At 37.5% G+C, this 16,238-nt stretch overlaps 1 long non-coding RNA gene across 1 annotated transcript; it reads right to left on the reverse strand.

Annotated features, from left to right (window-relative positions):
* Window positions 1-7,984: 7,984 nt before the first annotated feature.
* Window positions 7,985-10,951, reverse strand: LOC134137423 (uncharacterized). The gene is made up of 3 exons (XR_009957691.1): window positions 10,847-10,951; window positions 10,331-10,408; window positions 7,985-8,151 (listed from the first exon to the last, which is right to left on the reverse strand). It is a non-coding gene; the product is annotated as an uncharacterized LOC134137423 (long non-coding RNA).
* Between the last annotated feature and the right edge of the window lie 5,287 nt (window positions 10,952-16,238).

The raw sequence follows: 16,238 nt of genomic DNA on the forward strand, positions 1-16,238 counted from the left end.
GACATCCAGGAAATCACACTGAAATAATCTACAATGTCTGTTCTTGCATTTTTAGTATAAACCATTAGAGCTTCTGTGGTGACTGATTAGTGAAGTTTTGCATTCATTAGGGCTTCATGCCTATGTATTCCGTGAAATCTTCTTTTGAAAGACATTGTTTACCACAGTACTGTCGCCAGATTTTATACATTTCCAAATATTTCTAAAGAACACTTTCACACCAGCAGAACTATAATCTTTAAACTGTTAAGCAAATATAACCAAAATCCAGAATGACGGGTTTAGGTGGTAGCTGAAACAGTCTCTTGCAGAGAATGTTTTGGGGTCAAAGAATGCTGAAAGGTTGTGTTTGTTCCTAATTAGGCAAAGAGCTTCCTTTCTTCTTTACACATTGCATAAGGAAGTGAGAAGCCTTGCCTTTTTCTGGGATGCATTGATAATATCTGCTAATCTGGGGCAGAATGGACCTACATCTAACTTTCATCAACCAAATATTCATGGCACTGCTTCAGTAATGACTTACTAACACTTTTAAGATTTCTGGAAATTCCTTGGCTCTCATCCTATTACCACTCCCAAGTCAGACTGTAAAGAGACTTGGCTGGAAAATATTAAAAACTTTTGTAGTATGTTTGCATAGAAAAAGGGATTGCTATAAATTGACTGCTGTTATAGAACTTTTTAAAGAATACTAGAATGGAATGATTGTAAATAGAATATAATCCTTTAAGGAATAAGATTGTTCCTAACAAAAGCAGTTGTTTTACAAGAAAAAAATACCTATAAACTACATGCATATATTTTATGCTTAACTTTAAGATAGTGACTAATAGAAGTTAAATAGAAGTATGGACTAATTTGTTGGAAGAAATAATTCACTGCTCTATTAGGTTTCCTCCAAAATCCTCGGTGAAGGAACAGTGTGATCCCTGGACATCTCTCCTAGCTTGTTCTCTTGATCTTTGTGTGTGTTGTAATCCAAGGAAGAACACAACTTAGCACTGGGTCTCTACTGAGATGGGAATGATATTGAAGTATACAGTATTACATGCCACTTAGAGAGGTATGTGTCCTTTACTTTTGTTTCTCTGTGGATGTCTACATTTTCCTTTTAGGGATGTTTTGGAATGCAGATAAGAACCTTATATGTATCTACTGTTCCAGATAATTAAATATCATAGAATATTAAAGATGTGGGAAGTTCATGGAAAAATATGTGAAGAAATGTCTTAGAGTAAATCTCAAATTTGTTTCTCAAGCAACATGCTTATCACAAGACTAATTTGAAGGCTTACTGAGGGACAGTGAGTGTGATCATATGAGCAAACCAGACTGTAGGATTCTGCGATCTCCTTGGACCTTCCCACACAAAAATGTTAGTAACAATCAGACTTGTTCCAAAAATAAGAATTGATAGAATTGCAGTTGTTCATTTAGCTTGATCCTGCCAGGTGATGAACCCTCTGGCTTTGCTACAGTGAGGAGTTTTACAGATATATAACTTTGAGTAATCCTCTTTGGCACTGTTTTTTCTACCCTGCAGGACTGAGAATTTAAGCAGCATTTTGCAGCCACTGGCTTGTGAGAAGAATCTGGCTCAAGAGACCCTGACAAAGATGATAGGAAGTAACTGTTAGGACAGGGTGAGCTTGCCAACCAGTTGAACACTAGCCAAGATACTGCAGTTATCCACATAGGAAAGAAGAGAGCTGGAGATAGGCTTCTCTTGAGGATGGAGCCAGTCCCCCAAAATATCTTAAGCCATACTACCAAGAGGCCAGCGTACACAATATCCAGCAAAATATTTGCCAGTGTAGATAAAGCTTATGTTTTCCTTGTCCCTTTCTAAATTCTATCATCCTGAATGGATGGTGGGAAGCCAAGGTAACTACTTCTGACTATATTTTCTTCAAGGAACTCAAGGAACTATTGCTGGTTAGGTTAAGTAGTATAAATCTGCACCACTACAGAAGATGAAGAACAAAAAGTATGCTGGTTTTTGCCAAGATGGTCTCATCGGTGACTTGGAGATGATCTTCTTTCAGTATCTGCTTGCTCAACAGCAGAGATGGTTGGTATTACTGAGAACAGTCAGATGGCCACTTTTCTTCCATTATTAAGGGGGAAAAGGTGCAGGTATTGAACGAAATAGTCCAAAAGGATCATTGATCACATTAGTTAAAAATGTTGTGGTATACTAGAGTTGTTTGGTATCCCTTGGACTAGTTCAGTTTGTTTGGAAAAGAAACTTAGACTTGCCACATAGTGACAAGAAGTTCTCCTCCTTTTTGTGCAAGGCTGCTAGTTGGCTGTGTGCAGTCCCTTGGGGAGGCAGAGTCTAGCTCAGTTTTCTATGTGGTTTTTAGTTTTCCTCCTGTCGTTCTCTGCTGTCACCAATCCAGAAAACGGCCATTTGAAATTGCAAGATTTCAGAAGGCTCATCCAGGTCTGATCTCTTTGGGAAACATCGGAAGTAACACCTGGTTGGAGATAGTCCATTATTTTCTGTGTTGCCAACTGGAAAACAGTGAAGCATTCCTGACCATTGTTTCTCCAGTTACACTGTATGAGTTAATCACAGATTGCTTTTCTGTAAACGAAAGCTTATGGCAATGCTTGTGAAAAAGCCCTCTCTACCATGAATGAGCAGCTGCACAAGGAAGCTTTGATTAGACAAGATCTCAGCAGGGACTACTGAAATCACGGTGAAGCCTGTGCAGATGAAGGCAACCACCTCCAACTGCACTGGAGGTAGATGTGAAAGCAAGAAAACACTTCCAGCTGCAGAAAGCCTTTTCCTTGCTCATCTGCCTTGACAGCTCATTGTTGTTTGAAGAACCTGAGCCAGACTTATCGCTTTCAGCACTTCAGCAGGTGATTCACCAGCAGCTGAGTCATCCCTGTCTGAAGGTTAGCACTTCCAAAAACATGGGAGGGGTACACAACTGAGGAAAGGAATCACAACAAAACTTCCTCTGCTAATTCTTGCCATCTGGGAGTGACAGTCTGGAGGCCCGAAGCTTCATTTCCAAAATATTGGTTACATTTTTTATTATTGAGTCCATAGAGAAAAGACTTACAGTTCACAGTTCATCATCATTACAGAAACTGATGTTCTGGATGCAGCTTCAGAAAACAGGAAGCAATACATGTAAGGCTGGGGGTTTTTGAGCTTTTTTGCAGAATTCCATTGGTAAGAAGTTAGATGGGGAATTGGAACTTGACAATGTAATGGGAGTGTTTTGGTGTTACAGGTCTCTTTACTAAGCCAAGGATCTATGAGCTGTTACAGTCTTGACTCACCAGTTTGAGTGGTGGCAACCCTGGCTTGTGCTGGAGGCCTCCTGCCCATGACTGAACAAGAGGGCAGCAATCATATAAGTCATTTGTGAGCAGATGCTATATGGTCCCTGTAGCTCACAGGTCCCAGTGCTTGCACAATCTCTGTGCTTAAGCATGACTTCATGAAGCAAGTCATCATTAACTCAACAGAAAGCTGCTGAGTTAACAAATTTAATCAGCTTAATGAAAGGCCAGCAAGTATCAGAACTGGTGAAAGGTAAAAGCTGAGACTGTCCATAGGCAAGAGGATGGTGTAAAGGGAGCAGGCGCTCCCCATTTTGACAATGGCAGTCTGTTAAATAGTTCAACCCTAACATGTAAGTTTGTCGTAGAACACTTTTTGTGCTCTCAAATGCCACTTTAAAAAAATATTAATTACTGAGAGTATGAGTTTCCTTCCTCCTGCTGCAACTAATAATTAATTAACAAGCTCGCAAAGTATATATGTACAGAATTCATTAACCCACAGACCTTGGCTAAAGCTTTAAACACTGAATTGAAGTCAAAAAAACTTGTTGAAAATCACTTCGATCTGTAGTTTCCATGGAGAAGGAGCATTCATTGCACTTCCACTCTGACCATGCAGCCTAGATTAACAACAGAGTTTCTAGCTCAAGGCTGGGTGTGAACAGAATGGACACACCTTCCCCAAGTAAAGGCAGACTTTGGCTTAACTAGAAAACCGGACTAGAACTAAGTTTCAGATTCCCAAATCAGCTCAGGTTCTGTCAGAGGACATAAACGGGGGCAAAACATTCCCAAGCCTCTTCTCCCTTTTTGCCTCCACTTCCTCAAACATGACAAGGAGCCAGGAATTGGCATGTGCTGCAGGTTCTTGAGGAATGTAAATGAAGGCATGAAAACACTATGAGTGTGGTATCAACAGTAAAAGGTCAGGATTTCAGGTATATTAAGTGGCTGGGCTTTTCAGGCATACTCAGAGGGTCAACATTCACAGAGGAAAAAATACTGCCTAAAAACATAGCTTTCCATTCTGAAAGTACTGTCTGAAACTGCCAGTATCTGGACCTGGGTCTATGAATATAAGAGCCATTGGCATTACTGAGGGTGGCATAGGTCTACAACGAAGAGGACACAGACTGCAGCTTTCCCCATCTGTGTGCTCTAATGGAATATTTAATCTCTAATTGAGGCTCAAAATTCTCCCATTTACTGACTTGGGAGCTTTGATATTACAGGTGCCTGTGAAAAGTTACTCGAAAAAGTTACTCAGATCCACTTATTCAGATCTAGCTATGGCTTAGATCTGCATTTTTCTTGAAAAAAACCTAACTTTCATATTGACAAAAAAAATTAGTCTAACAAAGCTGGACCATAATCTGTATTAAAAGAGGTGTTCAAGCTATTAATAAACTATTACATTAACTAGAGCTAATTATGATAAACATTTTAACATGTTATTTAGTTGGAGCATGCAAATGATGGCAGAACTTAACAAATGTTCCTTTTAGTATTAGCAAAACTATATAGCAAAATTTATTTATATAGCAAAAAGATAGTGCACTTGTCCTTCAACTACTTGTACTTTATACAGCTTTTAAAATAATACAAATGATATGTGTGTTTAGAAATGACAGTGGACATTTAATGAACTCACATTTTAAAGATAAAAAACAATTATTAAAACAAGATATAGTCTATCTCAAAATCTGTAAATGTTCTCTTAAATATTCTATTTTTTTTCCTTTGTTTCCTCTTCCTTAAATTATTCTGATAAATGACATTTAATCTAATAACATCCATGTAGCTGAGACAGGTCTTAAAGAAGGGAAAATAAATTTACTTCTGGTTTTTGAGAACTAAAATATGATTGTCTCACCAGAGGGAAAACATGTACACAATCATACAGGTGCAGCAGACCTTGACAGGTAAATGTCTACTTGGATGCCTGCTGGTTGGCTTTCTGTTTTTAAGGGGAACGAGGCCTAGAAGTTTGAAAAATGAAGTCAGAAATTATCTGGGGAGCTCTACCTGAGAAAGCTGTATTCATAACAGGATTACAGAAGTGCCTTTTGCTGCCACTCCTTAGACCACTCTTTTTCAGAGCAGCTGGTAGAACATTATCTGTGTTGAGGAATTTGGAAATTTTTCTACCCCTCATTAATAAAATCTCAGCTGTCCTTGACAGCCAAATTCAACAGACTTATAAGGGAGCTATAGCTATAGCTATAGTGTGTGCACATGTGTGTGGGTAGGAGGGAGGTGTTTGTTTTTCTCCCAAGGATTAGGTTTTCATAGCAACGGAGGAAGAGAAGTACCAGTTGTGTGATTTGGCTTCTTGAGAATCAAAAGACTACTTTGGTTTCCTACTGCCATCTTTGCTGAATGGAAATACATTTTAACTTCACTGCGTGGCCAGAAAGCGAGGATGCTCACTTTCAGGGTTTATAGGTGAAGGTAATCTTCAAAGATGCTGTTTGCTACACACTCAGACAACTTATTAGGAGCAGATGAGGCACCTGCTAATAAGCATGATCTCACATCTGCTGCTCTTTCAAACAGCTTTGGTTCTGTTTAGCAGAGAGGGAACATTATCATATTTTTTCAGAGATTCATGTGGAAGACGACTATTTATAAACTCCATGATGCAAACAATGTATTTCCTTAAGTGTAACTAGTACTTGGTAGTTTAAGTGTTTTTTATTCATCTTGTGAGGGTGAACATACTTCTACCAGCCACACAGAAGGGTTGGATACTGCAGCCCAGTCCTTACTGACAGCCAACAGGTTCTCAGACTCCTCAACACTAACTGTGAAAGTAATGAGTATTCATATGAATACAAGTTGCTGCCTCAATTCTTTAGAATGTATTGTATGAATATGGATGTTTCATTACATCAAATTATTTTATGGCAAGAAAAGGCTTGTTTTAATGAGTTATGTTAGGGGACAGCACTGTTAAAGGAAATGAAAGAGATGAAAATACAGTGAGGACATTTAAGGACAACTGTTAGTGCTGTTTTGTTTATTTTAAAAATGTCTAGATTTTTTTTAAAGAAAGTAATCTTAGAAGGCGTTTTTTCTGTTTTTAGAGTAGCTAAACTTTAAAATAGGCTTTGATTTTATTCTCTTAAAATTAGAAGCATATTTTGATTCAATTTAATTATTTTTAACCAAAAAACATGTGACTGGGAAGAAAAATAGTATTGTTTCCAGTTTTAGGAATGAGGAAATGATGGCACAGCCTTAGGAATACAGGAATATATAAAGAAATATAAAATAATTTGGGAAATATACTCTCACAATCAAATGCTAATATTTCATAGTATAACCCATTGTATTTCAGTCTGCTAACAGAACTCTTATTTCAGTAGCTGAATGAAATCTATGAAATCTAATATTGGCTTGCCTGAGGATTTCACATAAGGTCAAGAAAGACTTATTACTCTAATTATCAAAACAGAATGGTCTGGACATGCTGGGTGATGAAGGCAGAAGTCATATATTAAAGTGGGATCATCAGCAATGAAAGAGCTTATGAACATCTTACTCTAAGAAAAGCCATGCTAAGGACCTGCATTCATAATATGGTAAGAAAAAGTCAGTTTGGCAGTCCAGTAAACTGCATTATGCACTCCAAGAGTGCTACACACCCTGAAACAGCAGGACAAATTAAACAATCCATGTAATATAAATAAATAGAATATAACCTAGCATCATCTTATATCTTGCAAAGAAACCTGATTACGCAATTCCTTTGAAGTTTTTTTTTTTTGGGGGGGGGGGGGAATAGGGAAGGGAGGGAGGAAGGTTATGACCTTGAATTGACTTAAAAGAGGTTACTTGGTTAAATACTGGGGGAGTCAGTGATATCTGTGAGCTGCCTGATCAACTGTTTCAGACAAAATTCAAAGCACGTGATCAGTAATATTTGATCCAAAGGTCCACTGTGAAGATGTACAGCATGTTCTGGTCCCATGAGCATCCTACAGTACAGAAAGTGATACAGGGAAGGAATTTCTGGCAAAAATTCCTTTCTAGTGCAATCACTTCTCTCTGGAGAACTTACACTTTTAATTATAAAAAGTGCCTAACTTTTGTGGTTCTTGGTCTTTGCGGATACAGAGAAATGATTTCTGTCCAGAAATGTTGAAATATGTATCAAATATGGGCTTTCGAAAGAAGAACTCTGTGCACGCCAAAGTCTTCGCTACCCACAAAAGAGTTTATGCATGTGAATTTAACACAGTGAATCGTTTGCCTTGTTAGAAACCCCAGAAATTACTGTGAGACCAGTGAGCAGAGTCCTAGGAATTTTTTCTCTTTTTGTGCATTTCATAATCCAAAACCCAAGACAAGCTGCAATATCTCCCGTGAAATAGAAAGCAGTGAAGTGAAAACATGAAAAAGCTCAGATTTCTTTGGGTTTCAAATTGTTTCACAGATCAGATACGTAGCGCTGCATCAATTCCTGCTTTCAAACCCTGAATGAGACCACCACAATAAACTCGGCAGTGCTCTTAGCTGAACCATTCCCATCACGCCCTCTTTTGGTGAGAAATCTCTCAACTCCATTCTCTCCTCTCAAAAATACCACATAAAACAGATAGTGCAATATAATTTGTTACTTATTAAACTAATAAAAAATAAATTTCTTGGCTAAGCACTTGATTTGGCTCCATCTAGTTTGATGAAATGTGGCTTATTAAATTAAGTCAATTTGCTTACCTAAAAATTTGTTGAATATGTTCTTGCAACACCATATGTAAGAATGCCCTTTTAAAGGCTTGTGTAAGAACATCTGCAAGCCTCCTGTGTCAGAAACATCTCCTCAGAAATATTAATCCCCTACTGAACAGAAAAAAAAGTGTTATTTCTCTTGGGTTTTTGTGGAATCTAGCGGTGTAAATGCTAAACTGGAAATAAAGACTTGCACATAAAATCATTCTGTAAAAGCTAACAGCAATTCTACACCTAACAGAGGATGCAAACAAAGCATAAGTGAATCAGTTAATGCTTTAAATTGGCAAATTGCTTCTGAGCACTCCGATTTTAGAAACGTCAGGTTGTCACTGTTTTGCAGAAGTCAGTGTAGCAATAATCAGCAGAAAACGACATCATGAGCACATTCAAAAAAAGATCAGCTTGCACTTCTGAGCCAGTACAAAACTGTGCAGAACTGTACCCCTTTGGGTCAAACTGGGAATTAGAATTCCTGGCCCCAAGGAACAGCTGGCTGCTTGCAAACAGCCACGGCCAGCTTTACAGCAGCTTCTCTGGGAGCAGATCTTCTGCAGCTGCCAACTGGAGGAGACCAAGAGAGATACTGATGCTCTCTGCCAACTCCTGGCTGGCAATTTTTCTACGTCGCAGAAAAACCAAAGCATTTTGTGAACTCTTCTTGTCCCATAGCAGCCCTAAAAGAGCTGAAGTGTTAAAGTATTTATTAATGTAATTGAATCTCAGGGTTTTGAACGTTAAAATTTAAAGGGCAGAAACTTGAAAATTGCTTTTAACACATGGGTATGTAAAACCTACCACTGAGTTTACTGCATTTCTATTCCTCATACTAGTATGCTCACAGCACTCAACTGTAACACAACTACACCTCGGTGTAAGATGACCAGCATACTGTCAAGACTAAACTGGAGATACTAGGAACTATCTTAAGTCTTGGTTCCTTGCAGGTTTTAGCTGCTTGCCATCTTAAGAATCACAGCCCTTGTGCCCCTAGGTTTCGAAATCTAAACCCTTTCTTTAAGCACCATCCCTCTGGTTTCACCTGCGGTAGTTGCTGTGGCTTCAGCATTTGCTCCCCATGCTTTGCTGCTCACTCAGCCCCCTTCTGCCCCAGGGGCAGCAACACTGTTGCAGCCACACAGTGAAATGCCAAGGAACACACTGAGCTGAAAAGCAATAGCTGTCCCTCTGCCTTTCCCCCTTTTTCTGGGGGTGTTTTTCAGCTTCACACATTCCCCAGGCTCATGCCCTGCACCAGCATTCATGGTGGCACAGCAAGGACCAGCTGAGGGGCAGGGACAAGGGACTTGGAGCAGTAATTGCTGAAGGGAGTCAGCAGAAGTGCAGCTATCAAATAACGTCCTGCAGAAAACTAGATTACCTCTTTACCTGTCATGTAGAGCAACACAAAACCAGCATTTCTTGGACTATCAGTAAAGACTATCTGAATTCATTAACTGCTAGAACCAAAGTACTGAACACCGATGATGCAGGATATCTCAAAGTCACAATGTATGCCATACTTCACGATCTGTCCCTTCAGCTTTATTCCTTCCTTTTAGTACCTATGCACGTAAGGAAGAATTGTATTGTTAGAATATTCCAGTGCAGCAAACTTACTCAATTCTATTAGGGATCCAAAATCTGGAGGAAATACCATAAACTCAATTCCTGCCACTAATTCTCATGTGCAAATTTGTTGGCTTATCACTTAAAGTTACATGTGACTCTATAGCCAGTGACTACTTAGCTGTCGTATTTTTATTATATATGGGTCTCAATTCTTGCTTTGAGACATGTGGACCTCTATTTTAGTGAGAATAATGCAATATCTTTTTTAAAAACAATTGCAATATTTCCTCAAATAAAATAGTCTTCACAGAAATATGACAGTTTCCAAGCTTGAGCTAATCCTGTATCTACTACTAGTCTCAATTGGTCTTACAAGCATGAATTATGTTTAGTATTTAGCAAGTCCCTCTTGTATCTTCAGCACAAGCTCTCTTGGACATTTTGTACATTGGTACACCATACATTTTCCTATTCTCCTTGCAACTGCTTTCCATATTGGAACAAGCTCTAAAGTATAAGTTTCTTTTGCTTCGTTTTTTTTCTATTCATTGCTATAATGTGAAATAATATATTTTGAACATAGAATCCTGATTATTTGATTGACAGTAATTCAATTTTATAGCATGCATATAAAACAAATCTGATTCTTGACCCAAAGAATTCACAAGTTGCATAGTTTGAAGCTAAATTTCTTATTAGATCATCCAAAACTTACCTTCAACTGCTTGACTACTGAAAAGTAGTCAAATAAATCTTTCATTTTCATCCCAGTAAGAATAAATTGAAAAGATGGCTGTTTGGGGAAAAAAAAAAAAAAAAAAAAAAGTTTGTTGATTAGATACTTTCTATTTTAAACCTACCAATCTATAACACACACAAGAAAATATCTGGCTGCTGCAAGAAAGGTAAGGCAAAGCATGGTGTTTTGCAGTGACTGAGGTGATTATTCTTAAAGGGCAATGAATGACATTGATATTTCTTGGCACAAAGGACAGGTCTTGTGACAGGAACCCATCATGTGAAATGTTAAAAAACAAATTAAAAACTCGTAACCCAGCATAGTTAGGGTGCTGAAGTATAGGAATTTAACAGCACCTTTCCAAAAGTAAAGGCTGAATTTAAAAAAACATTGAAAAAGAATACAAACTATATAGGAGAGTGTATATACTGAAAATACTGAGTGCTGTACATAAAAGCACTGTATATAAAGAGCAGGTAGCCAGATACATACATTTCTGTGCTGCTGAGGACATCAGATACAAGAGCTTCACTAAAATGGAATGAAAGCTGTAACAAGAGAAAAATAAAATAGAATGCAATATTTGTAGTGGTATTATCATCAAACTATTTTCTAGGTAAAATCCAAGTCTGCCATTAACGGAAAATGTATGTTACATAGCAGCTTCAAAAGTTGGACCATTGCTTGAATCTACTGATGTAACCTAGAAGAAAGATGAAAGAAATTAAATAGGCAAGGTGCTTTTGAAACTGTTTGAAGATGGAAACTCTTAAAAAACAGTAGAGATTTTAATAATTTAGACACACTCACTTTTGTTGCAGGTCCACATTCTAAGTTACTTAAATATCAGAAAGTGTTCACAGTGCACAGCTGCTTATTAGAATAAATTAGGGAAAAAAGATAGCCCACAGGTACTAAGACTTTTGCAAAAAAAAAAAAATAGTGTAACACAATAGAAAAAAATTTCAGCAGTTAACACTTGTTTTTTTAAAAAAAACAAGGAGGTAGATTGTGGAATAATTCTGGTTAGATTTAAGTAGTGTAAAATTGGAGTCTCAGATAATCTATTCAAATTTAACTTTGTTAAAAAAAAAAATAGCAATCATGAAATAGGTAGACTGTGAATAGGAATTATCCTTAGAGGTATATAGTACCTAGGAGTTAGTGTAAATCTTCATTTACTTAACAAAGGGGAATAATGTTTATATATAAAGCCTAGATATAAAAAATTATTTTAGAAATAATTTAAAAAAAAGATGTTTCATAGAAAAACAGTATATGTCCAACAATAGCTATTTTATTAGCTTAAAAAAAAGAAACATCTCTCCTAACTGGTGGAAGAGCCATGACACTCCAGCTTGCCTCGCACTTTGTTAGACAATCTGTGTGTATATAAAAGTACTCCTGCAGACAGCATCAGGAGAGAGCACTTCATATTAAATTGCCCTCTTTTTTTTAAATGTCTCTTTGGAAGAGATTAACTTGGGAAGGAATTGCTAATAGTAATTAGGCTGTCTGCCACATTACTTGAATGTCAGAAAAACATTAAAACTTGTTGAAGCTCTCAGCCTAACAAAACTCAGCATTATTTTTACTTTTTCTGGAGTGCCGCAGCTGTGTATAGCATTCTACAGACTAATAAGAAATGGCAGGTTGCTGCTCAAGGAGCTGACAACCTGCATTAGACACAAGGCAGCACAGTATGACAAATGAGACCGGAAAGTTTTTGAGAAGGGGCTACCAGAACTTAAAAAACACTTTCACTAGCTAGCAATTTAGTTTTTTATATGGATACACAAATATTCTTAGAGTTTGCTGCTAGAATAGCCTTTTCTTTTTATCATAAGAAATTAGCTACAGAGTGTGCTTTCAGGTAGGAGTGGAAGCACTGCTGTAAGTTTTAGATGGACTTGTAAGAGAAAAATTCAGTTGACTAACACCTGTATGACCAGGGAAGATATTCCACTCAGAGCTAGTAAAAATCAGCTTGTGAAAGAGAAGACTAAGCAAAAGGTAATTGGAGAAAAAGCTGTAGAGAAATAAAACTTGAAGATGAACTTTGAACCTCACGCATATATGGAGATCATGAAGTTACAAGTCAAGTTGGAAAGCAGCATAATTGATAAAAGGAAAAAAGTAATACAGAGATTAGGACATGAGACTATATTGTAGCTGAGAAGTACAAAAAACACAGCAGAACAGTGTCCACAGGAAGAAGTTCAGCAGCATCAACATGAAGACAAAAGACTGAAATTGAAAGCAATATAGAAGGAAGAGACAGGCAGTTAAAGGGATTTCATATTACCTACATTCAGCTTAGCACCTTGGGCGTCAGAAAGGAAGTAACCATATATGACTTAGGGATCATTACGTGGAAACTGTTAAACTTGGAAGTCACTCAAAAAAAGAATTTGAGAAAGGAGGCATCAATTCAGAATATCCTTGAAAACTACTTAATTAAAACTCTTCGGGTTTTGAATATGTACAATATAAAAATATACTATGCTGTATTCTAATGACCTACTGCACTTAGTGGATATAAGTGCACTATATCTCTACATTTCTCTATCAAATATGTTGTTTTCCCTTTCCTAATATAGTCTGCTTGTTCTGTTTTTTTTTTTTTTTTTTTTTTTTTTTTTTTTTTTTAGTTTCAATGCTTACAAAAGTTTTTTGCAGTCACCTCAAGTTCTTATTAAGCTACAGAATAAAAGCCTGCAATAGTGTAGAACAGTCTTCTGGCACAGTAACTCTTTTCTTAAACTCCCCCCACCCCCACTGATTAATTTTTCCATCACTACTTTGGAAGACTGACTTGAAACATGCAGAAACCTTTATCCTGGGTTATGGGTACCCTCCAGAGGCATTAGAGCAGAATTACATTGCATATTCTATGTTCATCCCATCTGCTCTGAGCAAGTTTTACTGAAAACTTAAATACATATGCCCTTGGTCATATATACATGAGTCAAGAATAGCTTAAAGCAGGGATCTAAAAGTTTTATTCAGAGAAGACCACTAAACAGATGAAGTAAGGCTCAGGGCTGCTACACAGAGCACTTCCTGCCCAAAGAGCTCTTCAGGGCTCGAGAGTGGAATGTCTAATACATTCAAGAGTGCAGATTCATCCCAGTTCTGGCAGCATGAAATGTCCAAGGCCAAACATGCAGTGGCCTCACCCTGCAAGAAAACTGGTAAGAGTAAAGGGTACAGACATGAGGTGAATATTCACCTAGGCCTGGCAGAGAGCCTGTAGCTGCTACTGCTTCAATACTCAGCTACTTCTGTCAGATGACCAAAAAATATTGTTTGCGGACCATAATACAAGATTTTTAAGGCTGCATGAAAAGCCTTACACTTTCCAAACAATAGTTTAGATTCCAGTCCTCCTCTTTCCTTTACAGGACAATGCCAAGCTTCTTTCTGCCATATAACTTCTGTGACCTTGGTACCAAGAGGATAAAAAGCCTACCTAAAGGATCAGCTCCAGGAGTGCAGTGGTTTTGTTTTCATATGATCTTTCTGTTGTGCAACAGCACCATCCAGCTGTCAAACAAGAGTGAAACATCTTAGCACCACTATCCAGGTTTGGTTTTTGTAATACTTTGTAATCCAGAAGACAGAGCCAAGATGAAGAATTCTAAACCTATTACAAAAATGGAAAAATCTTCTCCTTGCTTCTCAATGAATCACATTAGTCCTTTTATGTTACATGCCTGTATAAGAACTCAGAAGTGTGCTTTAGAGAAATTAAGAACTCAATCCAGTTTATTTCTGTTCAGTAAGACTGGCAATCTGTGTTTCAGTGAAGTGTAGAATATAAACTCTCAGATATGAGGAAAAGACCATTATCTTCAGCTCACAACCAAAGACAATTAATCACACTTCAAAAAAAAAAAAAAAAAAAAAGAAAACAGGGAAACTCAACCATTGCATATGTAAGAGCCTATGTTTCAACTACCACAATTTACCACTCTGAGCTTCAGTAGTAAATAAAATAAAATAAATAAAAAAGACAGTAACCTCCAGGGAGGGAAAAGACATACCTAAGAAGAGACTTAACTAATAGGATAACTCTTGAGACACATTATGGCATGAGGAAGAAAACTTCTGTTTTCTAAAAATTTTCATTATAAAGTTGTATTGTTTGAAAGTAACTGTAAGGCATACTCAATGAAAATACATGAGTAGATCACATTCTCCAGACTAGGTACTACCTGGGAGTACCTAAATTAAACCCATTGGTTACTGCCTAAATTGTCCTCCAACATTCACTGATAAACCAGTTTTGCAATAACATCCTAAAGCAGTTTACCACACGTACTCAACAGATTAGAAAGTCTTTGGTATCAGAGACCGTTGTCATTACTTGTGCCTTAGCGCCTTAGCCTGTCCCATGATCTCACCTCAGTGTTGTTTCTTGTTTGTGTGGAGGAAAGAAAAAAAAGAAAAAAACACATTGTGGGTATTCTGAATCACAGAATGTATATCTATTTTTTGATTTTTTAAAATCCAATAGTTTACAAACATCCAATACACTCTGCAAAGCAGTACAGGCTTCTTAAGTCTAAAGATGCATCAATCTTCTATAAGAAAGCAAACAGAGTGGAGACTAGTAAGTAAAGAGTAGCAAAAAGAATTTGTGAGTGTGACAACCTAGAAAAAAAGGGGGGGGGCTTTTCTATACCCAGAAGGTGAACTAGATATGAAAACACCTGTGATTGTAAATTTAAAATAGTCATCTCACTTCTCTCTCATGCAAGGAAGAATGAGCATGATCACTTTAAGATGATACAGGTTTTTCACCATGTATTACTAAAACATACAGTAGATTTATGTGTACGTCCGTAAGAGTGCAACAACAGGAAAACAGCAAGTACTAGAATAGTAACTAAAGCCATAGGAGCAAAGAGAACATGGCAGAGATGCCAAATGACAAACCTGTGCCAAGTGGGAGAGATGGCACCATAAGAGAAGAGACACAGGAAGACCACAAGATTCCAGAGACACAACCCTAGGAAAAATGGAGCAATCAGCTTTCTGAAGACTGAATGAACAGATCAAATAGAGACATTGCCATTAAGGAAAAGGCATGGCTAAGCTGAATAATGAAAGGAAAATTCTGCTCTCACCAAGAGAGAACATACAGAAGTCTTCAAAAAGAGGACCTGTACTAGAAAAATCACTCTCTCCTTATGATGTAGTCCTGCAAGGAACAAAGTGATCAAGAAAAGGGTGGAATAAGATTACAAACTGAAGAGCTAGAACCAGTGATAGAAAATTTGGGCCAAGCAGGCAAAAAGAAAACGCTGTTAAGTAGAAGGGTACTGAAAGAATTTGGAGGTGATAAGCAAATTAGAGCTTTTGAAGTTATTACAGAAGCTTCTTCTCCATACAACACAAGACACGATAAACAATGACAGCAGAGTTCAAAGTGCAAGTACAGAGAAAAATCACTTAAAATTAAGAATTTGGCAACCTTTATTGGAAAAAGACTATTTCCCTCAACAGAGCCCATTAGAGAATTAGCTACATAGTTTGGAGGCTGGACAGTTATGCACTGGGAGCTGTATACTCAAAAGGCATAGAGTTACACACTTTCCAGTAACAGAAGAAAAGAGTATGATCAATCCACTGCTGAAACTCAAGTGAATAAGAACAGCCAGAAAGAAAAAGGAAAAGACAACATTACAAAAAGGGTAATGAAGAGAACTCATCTCCATTAGTTATTCCTCAGATCAAACAACAAGGGGAAGGTGGAAACAAAAATCCCACTAAGCACAGAAATAGGCCTCTAACGGAAAGAGATGAGAGGCCAGCCAGAAGGAGGAATTGGAAGCCATGAAGTCTTTCCAAAACACTCTAAATAGATACAACACTTTTA

The sequence above is a fragment of the Rhea pennata genome, chromosome 2, assembly GCF_028389875.1.
Source record: "Rhea pennata isolate bPtePen1 chromosome 2, bPtePen1.pri, whole genome shotgun sequence".
Classification (NCBI taxonomy): Eukaryota; Metazoa; Chordata; class Aves; order Rheiformes; family Rheidae; genus Rhea; species Rhea pennata.